The sequence below is a fragment of the Ambystoma mexicanum genome, chromosome 9 (assembly GCF_040938575.1).
Source record: "Ambystoma mexicanum isolate Mex_15411 chromosome 9, UKY_AmexF1_1, whole genome shotgun sequence".
Taxonomy (NCBI): Eukaryota; Metazoa; Chordata; class Amphibia; order Caudata; family Ambystomatidae; genus Ambystoma; species Ambystoma mexicanum.
The window spans coordinates 1,453,314,624-1,453,330,228 of record NC_090931.1 but is presented as its reverse complement, the minus strand read 5'-3'; positions in this window follow the sequence as shown (position 1 = coordinate 1,453,330,228).

The following is a 15,605-nucleotide window of genomic DNA, read 5'->3' as shown; positions in this document are numbered from 1 at the left end:
TTTGGGGGTGACGGGGTGTCTGGAGGCGGGGGACCAAATAAAATAAAAAAAGAAAAAAGAAAAGCGGACCCTGCGGTGTCAGATTCGACCTACGTAGGTGGGACGGATCCGACGCCGCAGGGTAAGAACATGCACAGACGGCCAAAAGGTAAGTAGGGGATCTGTGGGGGTGTGTGGTGTTGGGGGTACTTTTAATTAGGGCCATTTTGGCCACGGCAAAATTGGCTTTGCGGCCAAAAAGACTACGGTCAATTTGGCCGCAAATGTTGTGCCACGGCCAAAACGTATAGATCCACATTTTCAGAATGTCCAACCCCTTTCCTATGATAAAATGTGGAAATAAAATAGGTTACCACACAGAAGAGGCGCAGAGTGCAGAGGGCTGCTGCGAAATCTCCAGAGTTCCCTATTGGCCAGCCCAGAGAATGCATACACACAGACAAAGGAACGGTTTACTTTAGTATGCACAGGTGGCCCAAGGGCAGATTCTCTGACATGGAAGCGCAGAGATTGCGGTAGAGAACAGGGGACAATGTTCTGAGTGGCCAATAACATCAGGAAAGGGAGTGTGGCAGCCAATGCGGAACAGGCTGACCTGCAAGCTGGGTACTGAGCCATTAACATAGGGCAGCAAATGCCTGACGCAGTATTATCAGACCTCAGCAATGTTGCAAATACTGAGTCTACTGCCAGGTCCTGAATTTGCTGTATTTTACACCTCTTGTAAATATGATAGGTTATTTATAACGTGCTTAATACGCAGAGGTTTCTAAGCGTGGACCCATGGATCGAACCTGTGTTGCTCCATGACGTCTTGCTTCCAATGCAAGCCCTTTGCCGCTGAGCTATCCTCCAGAGACAAACTATCACTGAAAGTTTTGAGCACTCTGTTGGGTGAGAGTTCCCGCCCTTCCCATCCTTCCATTTACCAACTCTTTTTCTCAAGGCACCCCGAAGTATTCCATTCTGACAAAATGACTTCTTCCATGTAGGGGTACAAGCCTGAGTAGTGGCTAAACCGCAGACTCAGCCCTCACACTTTCCCAAAACAAAAGATCTCCCAACCATACAGGTGAAACAACCTCCTTTACCCTGTGTGGTAGCGTGGGCCGAGGGAAGGCAATACTCTCAAGAGGGGTGCGAATATGATTCAGTAGCGACCCAAAGAGCAAAGAACAACAGTTCAAAATATAAAGGAATGTCCAATGAAAGTTCTATTAAAATATATATACTTTATTTAAACACACCATCTGCCATAATAACTAAATAGAACAACACTACACAAAACCCACCACAGCGGAAAGAACTCAGAATATGCAAAGAACGAAAGATTCAGCACCCTGTGTAGTGAAACATGGGAGAAAGGCATGTGAAAATCACAATGTTCTACTGTGAAGATGGAATAAAGCTGACCTGGACAGTCTCTAGGGCCCAAAGATGTACTCGGTGCAGTTATCAGTCAGGAATGCCTTTTGGTGTTCTTGGCAGTTCGACAGCGTCCAACTAGGCTTTTCAGCTCTGTTCGAGTGGTTTGAATCGGGCTCGGATGTGTCGGTTGCGTTGTTCCAGATTGGCAATGGTGTCGAGCCGGGGACGAGCTGATGTTCACTGTCGTTCGAAGCAACGTTTGAAGAAGGGCAGATCGTGAGGGCAACCCGGGTTGGTCTGACAGTCGGTTCAAGGGCAAAGATCCTGGTCACTAGATGCACTGTTCTAGGCAATCTGTTAAATGCGACACTCAATGTCGGTTCAACGGTGAAGATGCTGGTCACTAGATGCACTGTTCTAGGCGATCTGTTAAATGAGACATTCAATGAAGTGTTGGATCGTAAGTGCCGCCAGGGTCAGGTCAGCAGTCGGTTCAACGGTGAAGATGCTGGTGACCGGACGTGCATTTTGAGTCATGTGGTTAGATGCAGCATTCTAGGGTCGTTGTTCAATGACACCACCAGGGTCTTTCGAATGTAGATGTAGATCGGCAACTGAGATGCTTGTGGTTCAAGAAGCTGTTTTAATGCATCAGATGCAGCGATGATCTTCAAGTTAGAGCTGAGCATACGCACAATTCTACATTGTCAATAAATACAATGTACTGCCATTTGAGCACATCCCCAATTCATGGAAATGGAAACATTGTGGCATGGTCTTTTTCCAGGTCACAGAATTCAGCTAAGGAAAAGTAGAGCAGAGCTACTTTGTTGGCTAGCCATTAAAGTTTGTAAGTCAAAATAAGGGGCACACTGAAAGAACGATCATGGTGGAATTGTTGTGATCAATGTATCCCTTTACAAATGAAATGCATATACAAAAAAGTGTAAATCACTATTTCACAGGGAAGAATTTCAACATGCACACATCATATAACAACCAAACCAGACAGTATATGAATGAATGATGACTTGCTACCCAGCTGCCCATTATAAAGGAGGCAGTTTCCCAGATAAAAAGGCAGAACAGCCCACAGGAGCTCTACCTCAGACTGAAAGAATCATGCATTCCGGTGCAGACCCAATGGGCCACAATGGGAGGTAACTGGCTTGTGCATACAGCTCTCCCAGACATATTTGGGGGCACCAGAATTACAAACAAGAGTTAAAATGATAATGAGGACATATTTTGGGCACAGGAATCATCAACATGCGTTATAAAGTGGCAGTGCTAGCAAGAATCTGTGAAACTTGTACTGTGTGTGCTGTTCAAGACTCAATAACATAGCATGATTGGGCAAATCAAAGAGTTCCAATCATTCGCCTGTGGGGCAGTATGCTGGATGGTCCACGCAGCTTTGGGGACTGGCAACAATAGAGGTGGAAATGAATGTTCGCTCTGCTAAGGGCAGTTCTCTATACTACCAGAGATGACATTATTTGCCCAGGATCACACACCTCGGTAATCAGTGAAGCTGGCATCCAATGTAGCGTTTAGAAAACTGAATACATACCTTCGAGGCTCCACTTGGAATGAATAATAGTTTTGGATTTCAAGGCCAAAAATAATACTATCTTATTAAGCAGAGCTATATAGTTTACTGTGACTAGGCGTGAGAAGCCCAACTAGTCCAGCTTTTGCTTGGAATTCTGGGACTTGCAGTTTTCCTCCATTTCGCATTGGAAAGAAAAAACTACAAGTCCCAGAATACAAAAAGGGAAAACAACAGGACTGAATGGCCTTACGCATTGGCCCAGGGAAACATCCTAAAATGCACTTATATTGTAGTAAAGCATCTTTACTATATGAAATCAACCATGTTAAGCCAAAATAATTGTTGTAGCTTTGTCTGCCTGAACCATAATGCAAAATGATTTAAGCCTGAAAAATCTCCTTTTAGACCTCTGTAGCAATGTCACTTGGATAACGTCACACAACCCCTGCTTGATGTTGTTAAGAACATTGGCTCTCCATATAAAGCCCATTTTTTTGCATGTCACAGTAGTGCTCATGACTAACCTAGAAAAGGTGAGCTTTATTGTGCTGCTTTAGATGCCTTGTAAGTGGGTGCCTATTTGCTAGGTAACACTATTTGAGGGGGTCTTTTCAGATGGAAAGGTCCTATCTGAGCTAAATGCCTAAACATTTGGCACTGATGGGACCTTTCCATCTGACGGATCCCCTCAGGGCTAGGCCCCTTACCTAGTGTAAGGAAGGCCTGGTATCATTAGTAGAAACAGACACAATAGATACGAGTCTTGAAAACCTTTATTTGGTAATTTGGTTGGGTTGGTAGAATCCCTAACTGTTTCTAACTCTAGAATGGGAGTAATCTCAACCATTAAATAAATAAAAAACAGTCCCAGTTAGTATAAGTCAAAATAAAAAAGGTCTATACTAAGAAAACCTAACCTTGCCCTCCTTCTCAAAATGACAAATGTGTTGAGGGTAATTCAAAAGCAAAATAGTGTCTCAAAAGAAAGATCGGAATGGCTTTAAATAACAACTCTCTTCCCCACGTTCAGCACCACGGGGTCTAGAGTATTACCTAAAATGTATAGGTGGGTAGCACAGTTCTTTCAGTTTTGCACACTTTGGCTTACTGGTAAAATGTAATAGTTCCGGCTTGGGTTTCAAGATTCTGGTAGTTCAATCACTTCCTTACGCTTCGTCACCCTTGTCATAAATATACAGTTCCACTTTTGACCTTTACTGTACAGGCTTCCCTCTGTTAGACTCAAACTTGTCTTTCACCTTTCACTTTATCACACAGTTCTGCACAGGCGGGGCTCGAGCCTGTGTTTCACTTTTCACTTTATCACACAGTTCTGCACAGGCTTCCCTCTGCTGGGCTCGAGCCTGTCTTTCACTTTTCACTTTATCATACAGTTCTGCACAGACTTCCCTCTGTCGGGCTCAAGCCTGTTTTTCTTTTCATGGGGAGAGTTCCCTTTACTGTGTTTTGTCTCAGGTGTCCTTTCACTTTAGAAGACTTTTGAAACTGCAAGGATTTTACATAAACCTCTGCATGACCACTTCAACCTCTCTTTCAATAATTCTACAATCCACAATCTTCCTCCTCTTACAACACCAACGCCGCAAAGGTACTTGTAGTTTCTTTTTCTCTTTGGTTTGCCTTCTTGGCCTTTTCCAAAATTCATATGTAATACCAATACTTCTTTGTATTTGTAGTTTAGTTGTTTTCTTTATATTCATATGTGACACCAATACTTATTGGTATTTCTGGTTTCTTATTTTCTTTAGTTTGCCTTCTTGGCCTCTTTAAAAGTACATATATTTTAACCTCTTCACATATTCAGAGTTCACATACTTTGTTTTTCACTTATTCAACTTTCTTTCGGCATCGTGATTGCTTTCTTGCCTTTAATTCCTAATCAACTCAGAACATTTCGCAGAGACTTTCAAATGTGCAATTTCGTATCACAGGACCGTTCTGTTACATTGTATCCATTCTTCTTACAATTGAACAATTGTCCTTTCCATTTCGCATTTTATCAGCATACGCGCAGCCTTCAACTTTTGAATTACTATTACCTTTGCTTTTAACACAAAAATGACTTTTGTTGCCTTCAATAAATCACTGGTTGTGTTAATCAGCCTTCTTTCTTCAATGCTCTTCATGCAGCAGTCAAGGTAGTTTCCAGCACCTCCTCTGCTCCTCCCCATCTCAGTCATTCGCCTGAGAGGGTCTCAGGCTGCTTTCAAGTACCTTGAAGCTTCCTTTCTTCTGTTCACTTGGTTTCAGTCTTTAAATGCATACGGCTTCCCGAAAGTGTGGGATTCTGACCTGGCTCTCTCTCGATCTTCGTAACTGCCGATTTCCATCGCCTGGTTCGCATCAGCCCCAACAGAGCTGTTCCTTCTTGTACCCAGCCTCGCTCAGAGTGTGCCTGTGTGCGCCACCTTTTATTTGTCTGAACTGGAGTGTTAACAAGTGGCAGGTGTATATAGTTAGGATTACGTGCCTGACTCTGCCTGGCCTCATTACAGGGGCAGAGACATTGTAAGTCAGTGGAGGTTATCTGCCTGACTTTATTCCTCATCTTCCTCGGCTCAGTAGTGGTGCCACTGTAACATGGGGAGGAATTATGGGATCTGTAGTTTCCCATAAAATTAGCAGGGATAGGGGTTTGATGGGTTGTGGAAATAGGGGATACCATATCTCACCATCAGGTGTTTCTACCCCACTCCCCGCGGACGCTCTAGTCAGGTTATCCTCCCTTGCTTGTCTACCCCCAGGGTCGGGATCCAAACGTGATGGCCTTTCCCAGGCCACCTGAGAACGGGATCACCGGGGACTAGGTTGTAAAACTCGCTCATTGTTTTTCACACTAGAAATAGGTGGACTATTTGGAGGTTGTTAATGACCATGTTGAACTGCAGCCCCATCCTTTCACTGTGCACACAGCTGGGGCCTTTTCTTCTGATGGAATAGGCAGAGGGAGGGGGTTGCTCTGTGCACTGTGAGATGGTTCTGCAGCTCCTGGTCAGAGCACTTGCTGGCTTCAAAGGGTGTTTATTTTTTCTTTTAATGTGAGCCAGCGACTGGGAAGCCTGAGGTGTGCTCTTGCATGTTGGACACAGTGGACTAAAACAAGACTTCTTTCAGGGGTACAATCCCTGTCCTTGAGACAAATTGTTTCTGACTTCTGACATTATACCCAAAGTGCTTTGTGCTAAAGTAAGTGGAGGGGACAGGAAGAAAAGAGAGAGATATATAGAGAAACAATATGGTGGAATCTCCCTCCAAACATGCTGAGCTCCCTATGGCCACACTGACTCTACCCTCTTCCCTTGTCAATACCATCAAGGGCACCTTTGGTCTGCAGCACCCTGGTGTGAGGCTAGTCTTTTGGGATGGGTGTGCCCTTTCTTTTCTGTTTTGAAGGACAGCTCCTGCTGGGAGGCTGTCCTGCTTGAGAGAGATGTTACCAGACCTCACAAAGGCTCAATGGGGAGACGAAGCCACTCAGGGCCTCATTACGACCCAGGCGGTAAGTTACCGCCTGGGCCGTGACTTTACCACCATGGCGTAAACTACGTTTACGCCATGGTGGTTGGTGGATTTACCGCCCCATTCCAACCTTGGCGGGGCGGTAAATCCCCATTTTCCCATTTACCCTTCCCCATTCCCATTTTGCCCCATAGGGCATAATGGGAGTGGGGAAGGCGTTAATTACGCCACCGTAAATTATGGTGGCGTAATTAACTCCATGGTCCCTTAGCGCCATGGATTTTAACACCTGCTAAAAGCAGGTGTTAAAACCTCCATGGCGCTAAGGGACCTCGTACTCATGCAGTAAGCGTCGGCGCTGTTTACGCCGCCGTAAACCCCTTACCGCCTGAGTCGTAATGAGGCCCTCAGTCTCCTTTCCTGTAGAGTGGCAGATCCAAGCTGACTGAGCAGTATACACACACTCCTTCCACAGCTGGCCTGGGCTCACAGTGGTCACAGTGCTGACACATATATGATATCATTTTGATGTGGCTTCTTATAGTTATGTGAATGACTATCCACCATACCCCAAACTTAGTTATGGTTTCATGTTTAAAGATTAAAGAGTAATAGAGGTTCATACATTAAATGCAGTCTCTGTACTGAAGGCACTTGGCGATTCAAGCAACTGCCAAAAGGAGTGTCTGTCTTCTCTGGCCATGCTCTGCACTACTGGAAAACAGCTGCGGCATATCAGGATACTGACTGAGCAGGGAACAAGTGAACACTATGCAGTTGGCATGGAGCTTATGAAAGGGTGATCTGATTAGCAGATTACCCTTTCTGAGATGCAATTACCTGCATAATTGTATTAATTAATACAAATAAAAAATGCCAGGGCTTCTGAACCCTTGCCACATGAGAATTGCTCAAATCCTTTATAAAGAACCAAACAAATTCAATACACCTACATTAAAAGAGTACCTGACTTTGAGAGGCCACCAGGGGGCGCAGGCAAGATGTCCACCTGCTAGCTCTGTATACCCCTTCCAGAAACGCAGTGGTGAGGTGGACTGACAGGCTTCTGATGAGTTCTGATGGCTGGGACGTGGAGCTGAAACATGAGGGCAACCCTGACAGAAATCTGGTGGGGAATCTCGCTTCCTGGAGTCCCACACAGAGCTCTCTGTAAAAGGCCTGCTGAAGGTGTAGTGAGCCAGTAGATAGCTGCTGGGCAGTGATTGCGTGGACGTGACGACAAGAAGGCCCAGGGGAAGCGGATTTGAATTACAGAGGCTGCTGCTGGCGGATGGGGAGCACCTCTTCCTCCGACCGCTACCTACCTGGGTTGGACCCGTAACAGTCCTGGGCGGTCCTCGGGGTGTGTAATCCCTGCGCCGCCACCTGGTAAGAACAGGAATGGGTGAGAATAAGGACAGGTCAGGAAGTGTCGAGGGGTGGCAGCCCTGGAGTTCGGGGGAACAGTGGGTGTGCATCATTGCCATCCCAGGCCATGCGAAGGATCCAGGCCAATGGGCTTATAGGGTTGATGACCTGATCTGGTGGAGGAATCGAAGGGTTAGCCGGAGGCGCAGAAGAGTAAGATCAAGGGACACAGTGAGGGCCTCTCACCAGGAGGAAAATGGAAAGGCTCCTCCAAGGATACAAACTTGGAGGTGTAAGAGCAATCCTTGTTAATCTGGAGCCTGGGCCCATGGAATCACTGGGAGGGGGATAGAGATGTGGAAGACTTACCCCTCTTACACCCTGTCGTTTAAGGTGACCGAGCTGGCGAGGGACACTGCACTGACATCGCTACCAGTCCCAAGCAGCGAGGGGGAGACCAATGCTATAGCTGGACATGGGTACAGCCCCTGACACGGATGTAGGGGCAACCAAGAGTGACATAAAGGCAATTCTGGATGAAATCAGGGGCATGAGGGTGGATATTGGAGCCAAAGTGGCAGATCTAAACGAAAAAGTGGAAGTGATGGAAGAGAGATTCCTAGGTCTGGAAACAATCTGATCATCTGTGGAAATCCTTGAAACTCACCAACGCCTAAAGATGGACAATATGGAAAGGCGCAACAACCTACAGTTCTTGGGCATACAGGAGAATGAGGGAGAATCTCCCAGGGACCTTGAAAGAATGATACAATATATTTGCTCCATGGTTTTCAAGGAAAATTATAGACCGTGGAGTGTGATCGACAGGCGGTAAACAGAGGTGTTCCCGCTTCGTCCTTGTCATGTTACACCATTGCTCCGAGAAGGGTTGGATCCTAGCGAAGGCAAGGAGCTTGGGACCCTTTGACTATGGTGCCTCCAAGGTTGCAATCTATCAAGACCTCTCCTCCTCCACCCTCTGCGTTGTAAGAAGTGTGCCACCCTTACAAAATAGTTGAATAGGAAGGAATGAAATACCACCTTGTAACCGAAGATGAAATTCAAAGGGTGACAGAGGAACTCACCAGTGGGTGGTATGAAAATCCCACAGCAACCAGCGAAAGTAAGGCACTATGGATAGTGGAAATAATGACAGATGCAAAATTAAGGGAGCAAGAAAGTTTAAGAAACTAAACACACCTTCACCTAAAAACAAGAAGACCTGAGTTGTGGGTGGGAGGATGAGATGAAACCCTTGGGGTGGAAGTTCATGGATGGTTCTATGTGTGATTAGGGGTGGTGAGTCATTAGGAAGTCTCTGTTGAGTTACCAATGAATTTCATGAGGAAGAGGTCTCAATTGGAGGTTAAGGCAATCCCGTTGGGGCGTGTTTTTCTTCCGCCAAAGTTGTATTTGTTCATTTTTGTTGAGAAGTGTGGGAGGTTTACCTGATGGTTCGTGCCTGTAGGGTGGGAGATTGTACACAAGGCGGAACACCTTATGGCAAAGTAGGGTGGGGAGGGAGGGCTCATGGACGAGGGGTATTTGGAATATTTAAAGTGCTGTATAGCAGCCTTTGTGTAAGGTGTCTTGTTGTTTTATGTCTTCCCTTCTCCTTGTGTGTCTGAATGTATTTCTCCCGGGGTTAAGGGGGTTAGGAGTTCAGTAATAATCGGCCAGCCGGTCGAAAAGGGGAGCTGGGGATGACACATGGCTGTGAGAAATTGTATACCACGGATATGACAGATGGGATCATTTGCTTAAAAATAGGCACACTTAACAAGAGGGTCTTACATTCTCCTTTTAAGAGATCACTGGTGAAAAGGGAATTTAAGAATTCAGAACTGGATACCCTTTGTATACAGGAACCCCATTTTGCGAAGGCGAAAGAGCTGCTTCTTATAGGGGGGAAGATTTCGAAAGTGTACTTCTCGTCGGAATTGGAAAAGAAAAGTGGGGTGGCCATAGCCTTGGGGACTCCTTTTAGGGTCTGTGTCAGGGCATTAAGCTTACAGTGCTATCTTTATATTGTCCTAACACATGTCAGGGGACTTTTTAGGAAGAGTTGGGACACTGCCTGAAAAGGTTTATGGAAGGGGATTTTAGTATGGTCCTAGACCCATTGACAGACGGGTTGCGAACATACGAACGCAGTAGATAGGTGGATAGGGGTAGATGCTCAGTCAAACTGAAGGAGATTAATGAGGGGCTGGGACTGGTGGACGTATGGGAGGCAGGGGCATAAACTGTGAGTATGGGGGTACAGGCCCATGCCCCATTCACCTACCATTCAGCCTTCCACAAGTCATACCTTTGTATATAATTGGTACTTGTGGATTCCAATACCCTTCAATGGTTCAGGAATGCTATCCCATGGTCAGACCATGACTTGATAATGGCAGTGACTGGAGTCCAAGAGGTGGGGGTCAATAGATGGTGTTGGTATTGTAATGACTACCTGTTAAAGGAAAAGGTGGTAGGACCATCTATTCTAACAAAATTCAAGGAATACTTTGAACTCATCAATACGGCAGAGGTCAGTACAGAGACTCTATGGGAGAGATTCAAGGTGACCATCAAGGGGAAACTTATTGGGAAAGGCTCCTGACCAAAGCATGATCCTATGAAGAAAGAGGAGTTCCTGAGTGGGAGGATCGAGACATTGCAGCCAAAAGGGGCAGTGTCACGAGTATGATTGTGGCAAAGCTGAAAAACCTCAGGGCATGTAAGGTCAAACCTAAGGCCCTGTTGGCATATACAACTGTTTGGGAATTGAAGCACCTCAAGCAAAGGCTCTTTGAGAAAGGAAGAAAGGCAGACAAGCTGCTGGTGTGGAGATTGAGGGCACAAGCGCAGTCTAGAATGATAAATGTCTTAGAGTCAGAAGGGGGTGAAACAAGGCGGAGCAGTGTGGAGATTACAGAGTAATTTAGAAAGCATTATGCTCATCTCTACTTATCCCAGTGGAGGTGTGATGTGGAAGGAATTAGATCATTTCTTGATAGGTTGGAGCGTCTGAAGATGTTGTCAGAAAATGATAACGTTTTGGACTCTAATTATGGTGGAGGAAGTGGTAATAATCATAGAAGTTAGAAAAAGTGGTAAATCACCAGGGGAGAACTGATTCACAGTTAGATTTTATGAAATGTTCTTATCTACCATGGCTCCAACAACGGTCAAGGACTTTAACAAAGTGATGACAGATAAACCTTTACCGCATTAGATGTTCAGGACCATTATCACTTTCATCCTCAAGACTCCATTCTTCCTGCTTCCCTGTTTTTGGGTGGTCGCTGACTGCCTCACGCTTCCTTTCATCAGTATTCACAGCAGCATCTTGAATTTTGGAGGCCCGCCATGTGCTCGTAGAGCAGGTAAGACACCTGGCCTGCATTTCGGTATTCATGCTCAGAGCACATTGATTATTGTCAACATCATCCAGGCAGATGACTGCCTGGATATTACTACGCTTAACCAACCCAAGCTTGGTTTTTGACAAAAGAAATTGGGCGCTTTATGACTTGCTTTGCAATTCAACGTGCCACATCCAATCCAAGATCGCTGCACTCCTTTACTTCGTGAGTTTTACCATAGCACTCTGAATACACCTATTGGGACCCGGCAGGCGAGAGAGATGGAACCCACCACAAAGGCCCACATCTAAAGGCCCTGTCTGGCCCTGTCCAGGCCTTGGGAGGGCTCTGAGGGCCCCATATCCTGCTACCCTAATACTTCACACTCCACCGCTTCTCACCTCCATGGAAAAGTTCCCCAGCATGCAGCCAGCTACTGCACAAACTTGTGCCTCACCCAGAGCTTGTCTGTCATTCTAGAGGACCTGTGAGTCTTTTTCTGGACTACCTGAAGCCTTTTCAATAACTCATAAAATGTTGATCCGAGATGTACCTTAAGCCAATTTCTACTGTTTCCTATGCCTTACTATACCCCCTTTTCTTTCTGCATTTGTGTGCTTTTTGGTAATTTCGAACATAGGTGTGTTTTTTTGTAAGTCTACACCCCCATTTTGCATTGCATTTGTATGTTCTTTGGCAATTTCGAACCTAGGTGTGTTTCTGTATCTCTACACCCCCAGTTTGCATTGCATTTGCATGCTTTTTGGTCATTTCGAAACTAGGTGTGTTTTTGCAACTCCACATTTTGCATTGCATTTGTGTGCTTTTTGGCAATTTCAAAACTGGGTGTGATTTTGCAGCTCTACACCCCCGCATTTGTATCAATGTGTCTCTACTGCATCTGTTTGCTCTGTTAGTCTGCTACTAGGCCATCTGTTGAGTCTGTGCTTGGATGTGCAGTCTCTCCTTCTGTCCGCAACCCCCATCTCTCGGCTACCCCTGTGGCACTCATCATCTCCCCTATCTATTATAACTGCTTTTCTATCACCTATCCTCCTTCTCTTATGATTTCTGCGAGGAAAACATTTAAAAAAGACTTCCTGACCACTTACACTGGTCTACTTCCACACAGATGGTCACTGATATCCTCTTTTCTGTCCCCTCTCCAGAACTCTAACCTCCTCATCCTATCTCTACTGTCTGTCCATTATTATCCTTACCCATTAATGGTGGCAGTAGATGGGAAGTACTCTTGATGGGTTTCTCATCATCCAGATGTATCATTAATGTCTACCACAATTGCACCATCATGGCTCAGGGTCCTCAACCAAACGTCCTCCTCTTTGACCAGCACTTGCCATCCCTCATCAAATTTCTTCCTGTGCTTGTTACTCCTCCTTCATCTCTCGCTGTCCCTCAATGCCAGCTCACTCAACGCTTTTGACTCCCTTCTACATGATGGCTACAAGATCATCTCTAAGCCTCACCCTACATGTGCTGGTTTTGGGGGTGCCCTGATATTCCCTGAGTCGTTCTCTTCTTCCCTAATACATACCCGGACAAACTCCTCCTTTGGAGAGCCTGGACTGCAAGCTGGTCATCTATCCTATCTCCTCCCTGACCATTGCCACTATTTATAGGCCAGCAGTCTCTATCACTGTAAAGACTGGAGGGGGGTTATCTGTACTGCTGGCATCTATATGGCAGAGCAGAAGCACAGAGCACCCCAGCCAAGGTTCTCTATAGGGTAGCAATGGATGAGCAACCAAGGCTTAAGCTCTCAGGAGGTGATGCAGGCTGGTGCTTAAATACAGTGTAGTACCCAAGCCCCCACAAAGGAATGTCCACACATGCAGATTTTGTATTGCCTTAAAGATAGTTGGGGAGGAATCTGACACAAAAACGCAACAAGCGGAGCCTACTAATTTACATACCCCACCACGCTCAGCCAGGATGACGTCTAATGCCATCCGGTTCTGAAGTGCCACTAACCTTATTGCTTTTCGTTCTAAAGTCATGTTATAGAGTATGTCAGTGGTCCGGTTGATGGTCCTCTCCAGTACTCTCGCTAGTCCCGCCTTGGATGAGCCTTTGAGATTTCTATAGTGTTTGCTATAAATACCCCGGGTAACAGAATCCCTAAATAACAGGTTCCCTGCCAACCCCTAGGTAACCATGGGAAAGCATCATTACCGCAAACGAAGTAGACATGTTCGCCTACATACAAAAGTCTGTCCTCACTAGTCAAGTTTTCAACATTGGCACAGCCCTTGAAATCACCCATTGACTGAGTACCATTCCTCGGTATGCAGAAAGGAATAGCGTCGGGGCTGTGGTTAACAGTATAGGAAGGTGGCGTGGCATCCCTTTTGCCTATAGGAGCCATCTTGAAAGAGATCAAAGACTGAAAAGGACGAGACAGTCTATCAGAAGGACTAATAGAAGCAACATTAAGGTTGCTCCTATTCGCAAAAAGGGGTGTTAGAACACGTCTCTCAAAGTCATTCAAATTAGTTCCAACGAAGTTCCCCGAGATGCTATCATTCCATCGGCCAAAGAATAGTGCCCTTAAAGAAGCATAACATGCAGTAGTCAAAGGTAAAGGATGAATATACCAACCCAGGCCCTTATCCCCGTGTTGCAGTAAATGTGAGCAGACCCAACAATTAGATTTGTTAAAAATGGCATGTGTGGCATTCATGATGAGTAATAGAGTATTGTTATGGTAACTCTGTCTGTGCTGAGAGACTCTAGGAGATAGAGTGTGCAGATGCACAAAAGGTGTAGAAACAGTAGGTATATTTTCAGTGGGTAACAATATTTCAAGCGGATGTACTTCCTCCAAATACCAAAACCCTAAGGCAATTACTATTTTGAAACCAGTTAACATAATCACAAGACCACAATACATTTTTGGGGTCCACGCATTCGATTTTTCATTACTACGGTTGGTCACACAGTCTCTTATCTGTTCTGTACGAGTGGGAGCGGTTGCAGGCATTGTTTCTTCAAAAAAATACTCCAAAGTCTGTTTGCTGGCAATCTCCAGATGGCACGTTTTCTTAGTCCTTCCCAAACCCTAGCCAACAGAATTCCCTTACATGCAAATGAACGGGCCAAAAAGACAAGCCCTCCGATAATTTTTCCTTGTGGCACAGCCAAACCATGCAGTAAGTCTAACTCCTCGGACGCAGATCGTACCTTGTGACTCCTGGTACTGTGTGGTCTGCGAACAATGTGTTGTTGCTTCCTGATGGAAGTGGCAGATCCGTGACAGACCCTGACAAATGAAAAAGGATCTGTAGTAGAGTGTGGAGATAAAGCGGCTGTTTCCCCAGGCCCCACAGGCTCAGGGAGAGTCTCCGAAGCACTCCTGATGCAGCTCGATGCTACGTGATTGTTGGGTGAAGTGCAGGTAGGAATGACTGTTTCTTCTGTATCGTGTGGCAAAGGGAAGGGAATCCTCTTGATGTGTGACGCGTGGATCCAGTGCTTCCGCCCCAACAATCGTACCGCGGTCTGTGTGACCAATAGAACTTGTTGCGGGCCCTGCCAACAAGGTGCGAGGCAGGATTCTCTTTCAAATTCTTTAACGAGCACCCACTCCCCAGGTCGGATGCTGTGACCTGGGCCCTCGTCCCTTACAGGGAGGGCTTCTCGCACCTGTTGATAAATCAAATACAGATTTTTAGTTAACTGGCCACAGTAGTCGGAAAGAAGTACATGTTCAATGTCACGCAAAGATCTGGGCTTAGGTAAGCCCCAAATGTTAGCTGGCCTACCCATAATCACCTCAAATGGGGAGAACCCAGTCTTAGTCTGTGGGGTCGTCCTCATTGATAACAACATGATCGGTAAGGCGTCCGGCCATTTCAGTTTGGTGCCGGCACATGTCTTAGCGAGCTTGTTCTTGATGATGCTGTTGTGTCTTTCTATCAAACCAGCACTTTGCGCATGCTTGCCGAATGGAATCGCTTATTGATCTGTAATCCTACGCATATCTGCAGAATTACAGCAGCGATAAAATGTGGACCATTGTCTGACCAGATGACTCTGAGCAAACCAAACCTAGGAAAATATTCCTTCAGCATGGTCTTCGCCGTTGTCATTGCTGTGGCATCTCTAACAGGAAAGGCTTCAACCCATTTACTAAAGGTGCAAATAACCACTAGTACATATTTATAGTTATTGCAACGCTCCATTTCAATGAAATCAAAATGCATCACCTCAAAGGGGACAGAAGGTGGACCAAAACTACCACTTGGAGTCGATGTGCCCTTTCCCATATTGTGCTGCAAACAAATTATGCAACTCTGAACAAAACGTTCAGCTACTTTGGAGATTTTATCTTTCACCCAGACATTTTGCAACATTTTGGTAACTTTCTGTGCACAGATATGGGTGGACCCATGAGCCATAGCGACCATCATGTACGCATCTGGCAGCAACCATTTCCCTTCTACCTTGTCCACCCAACACCC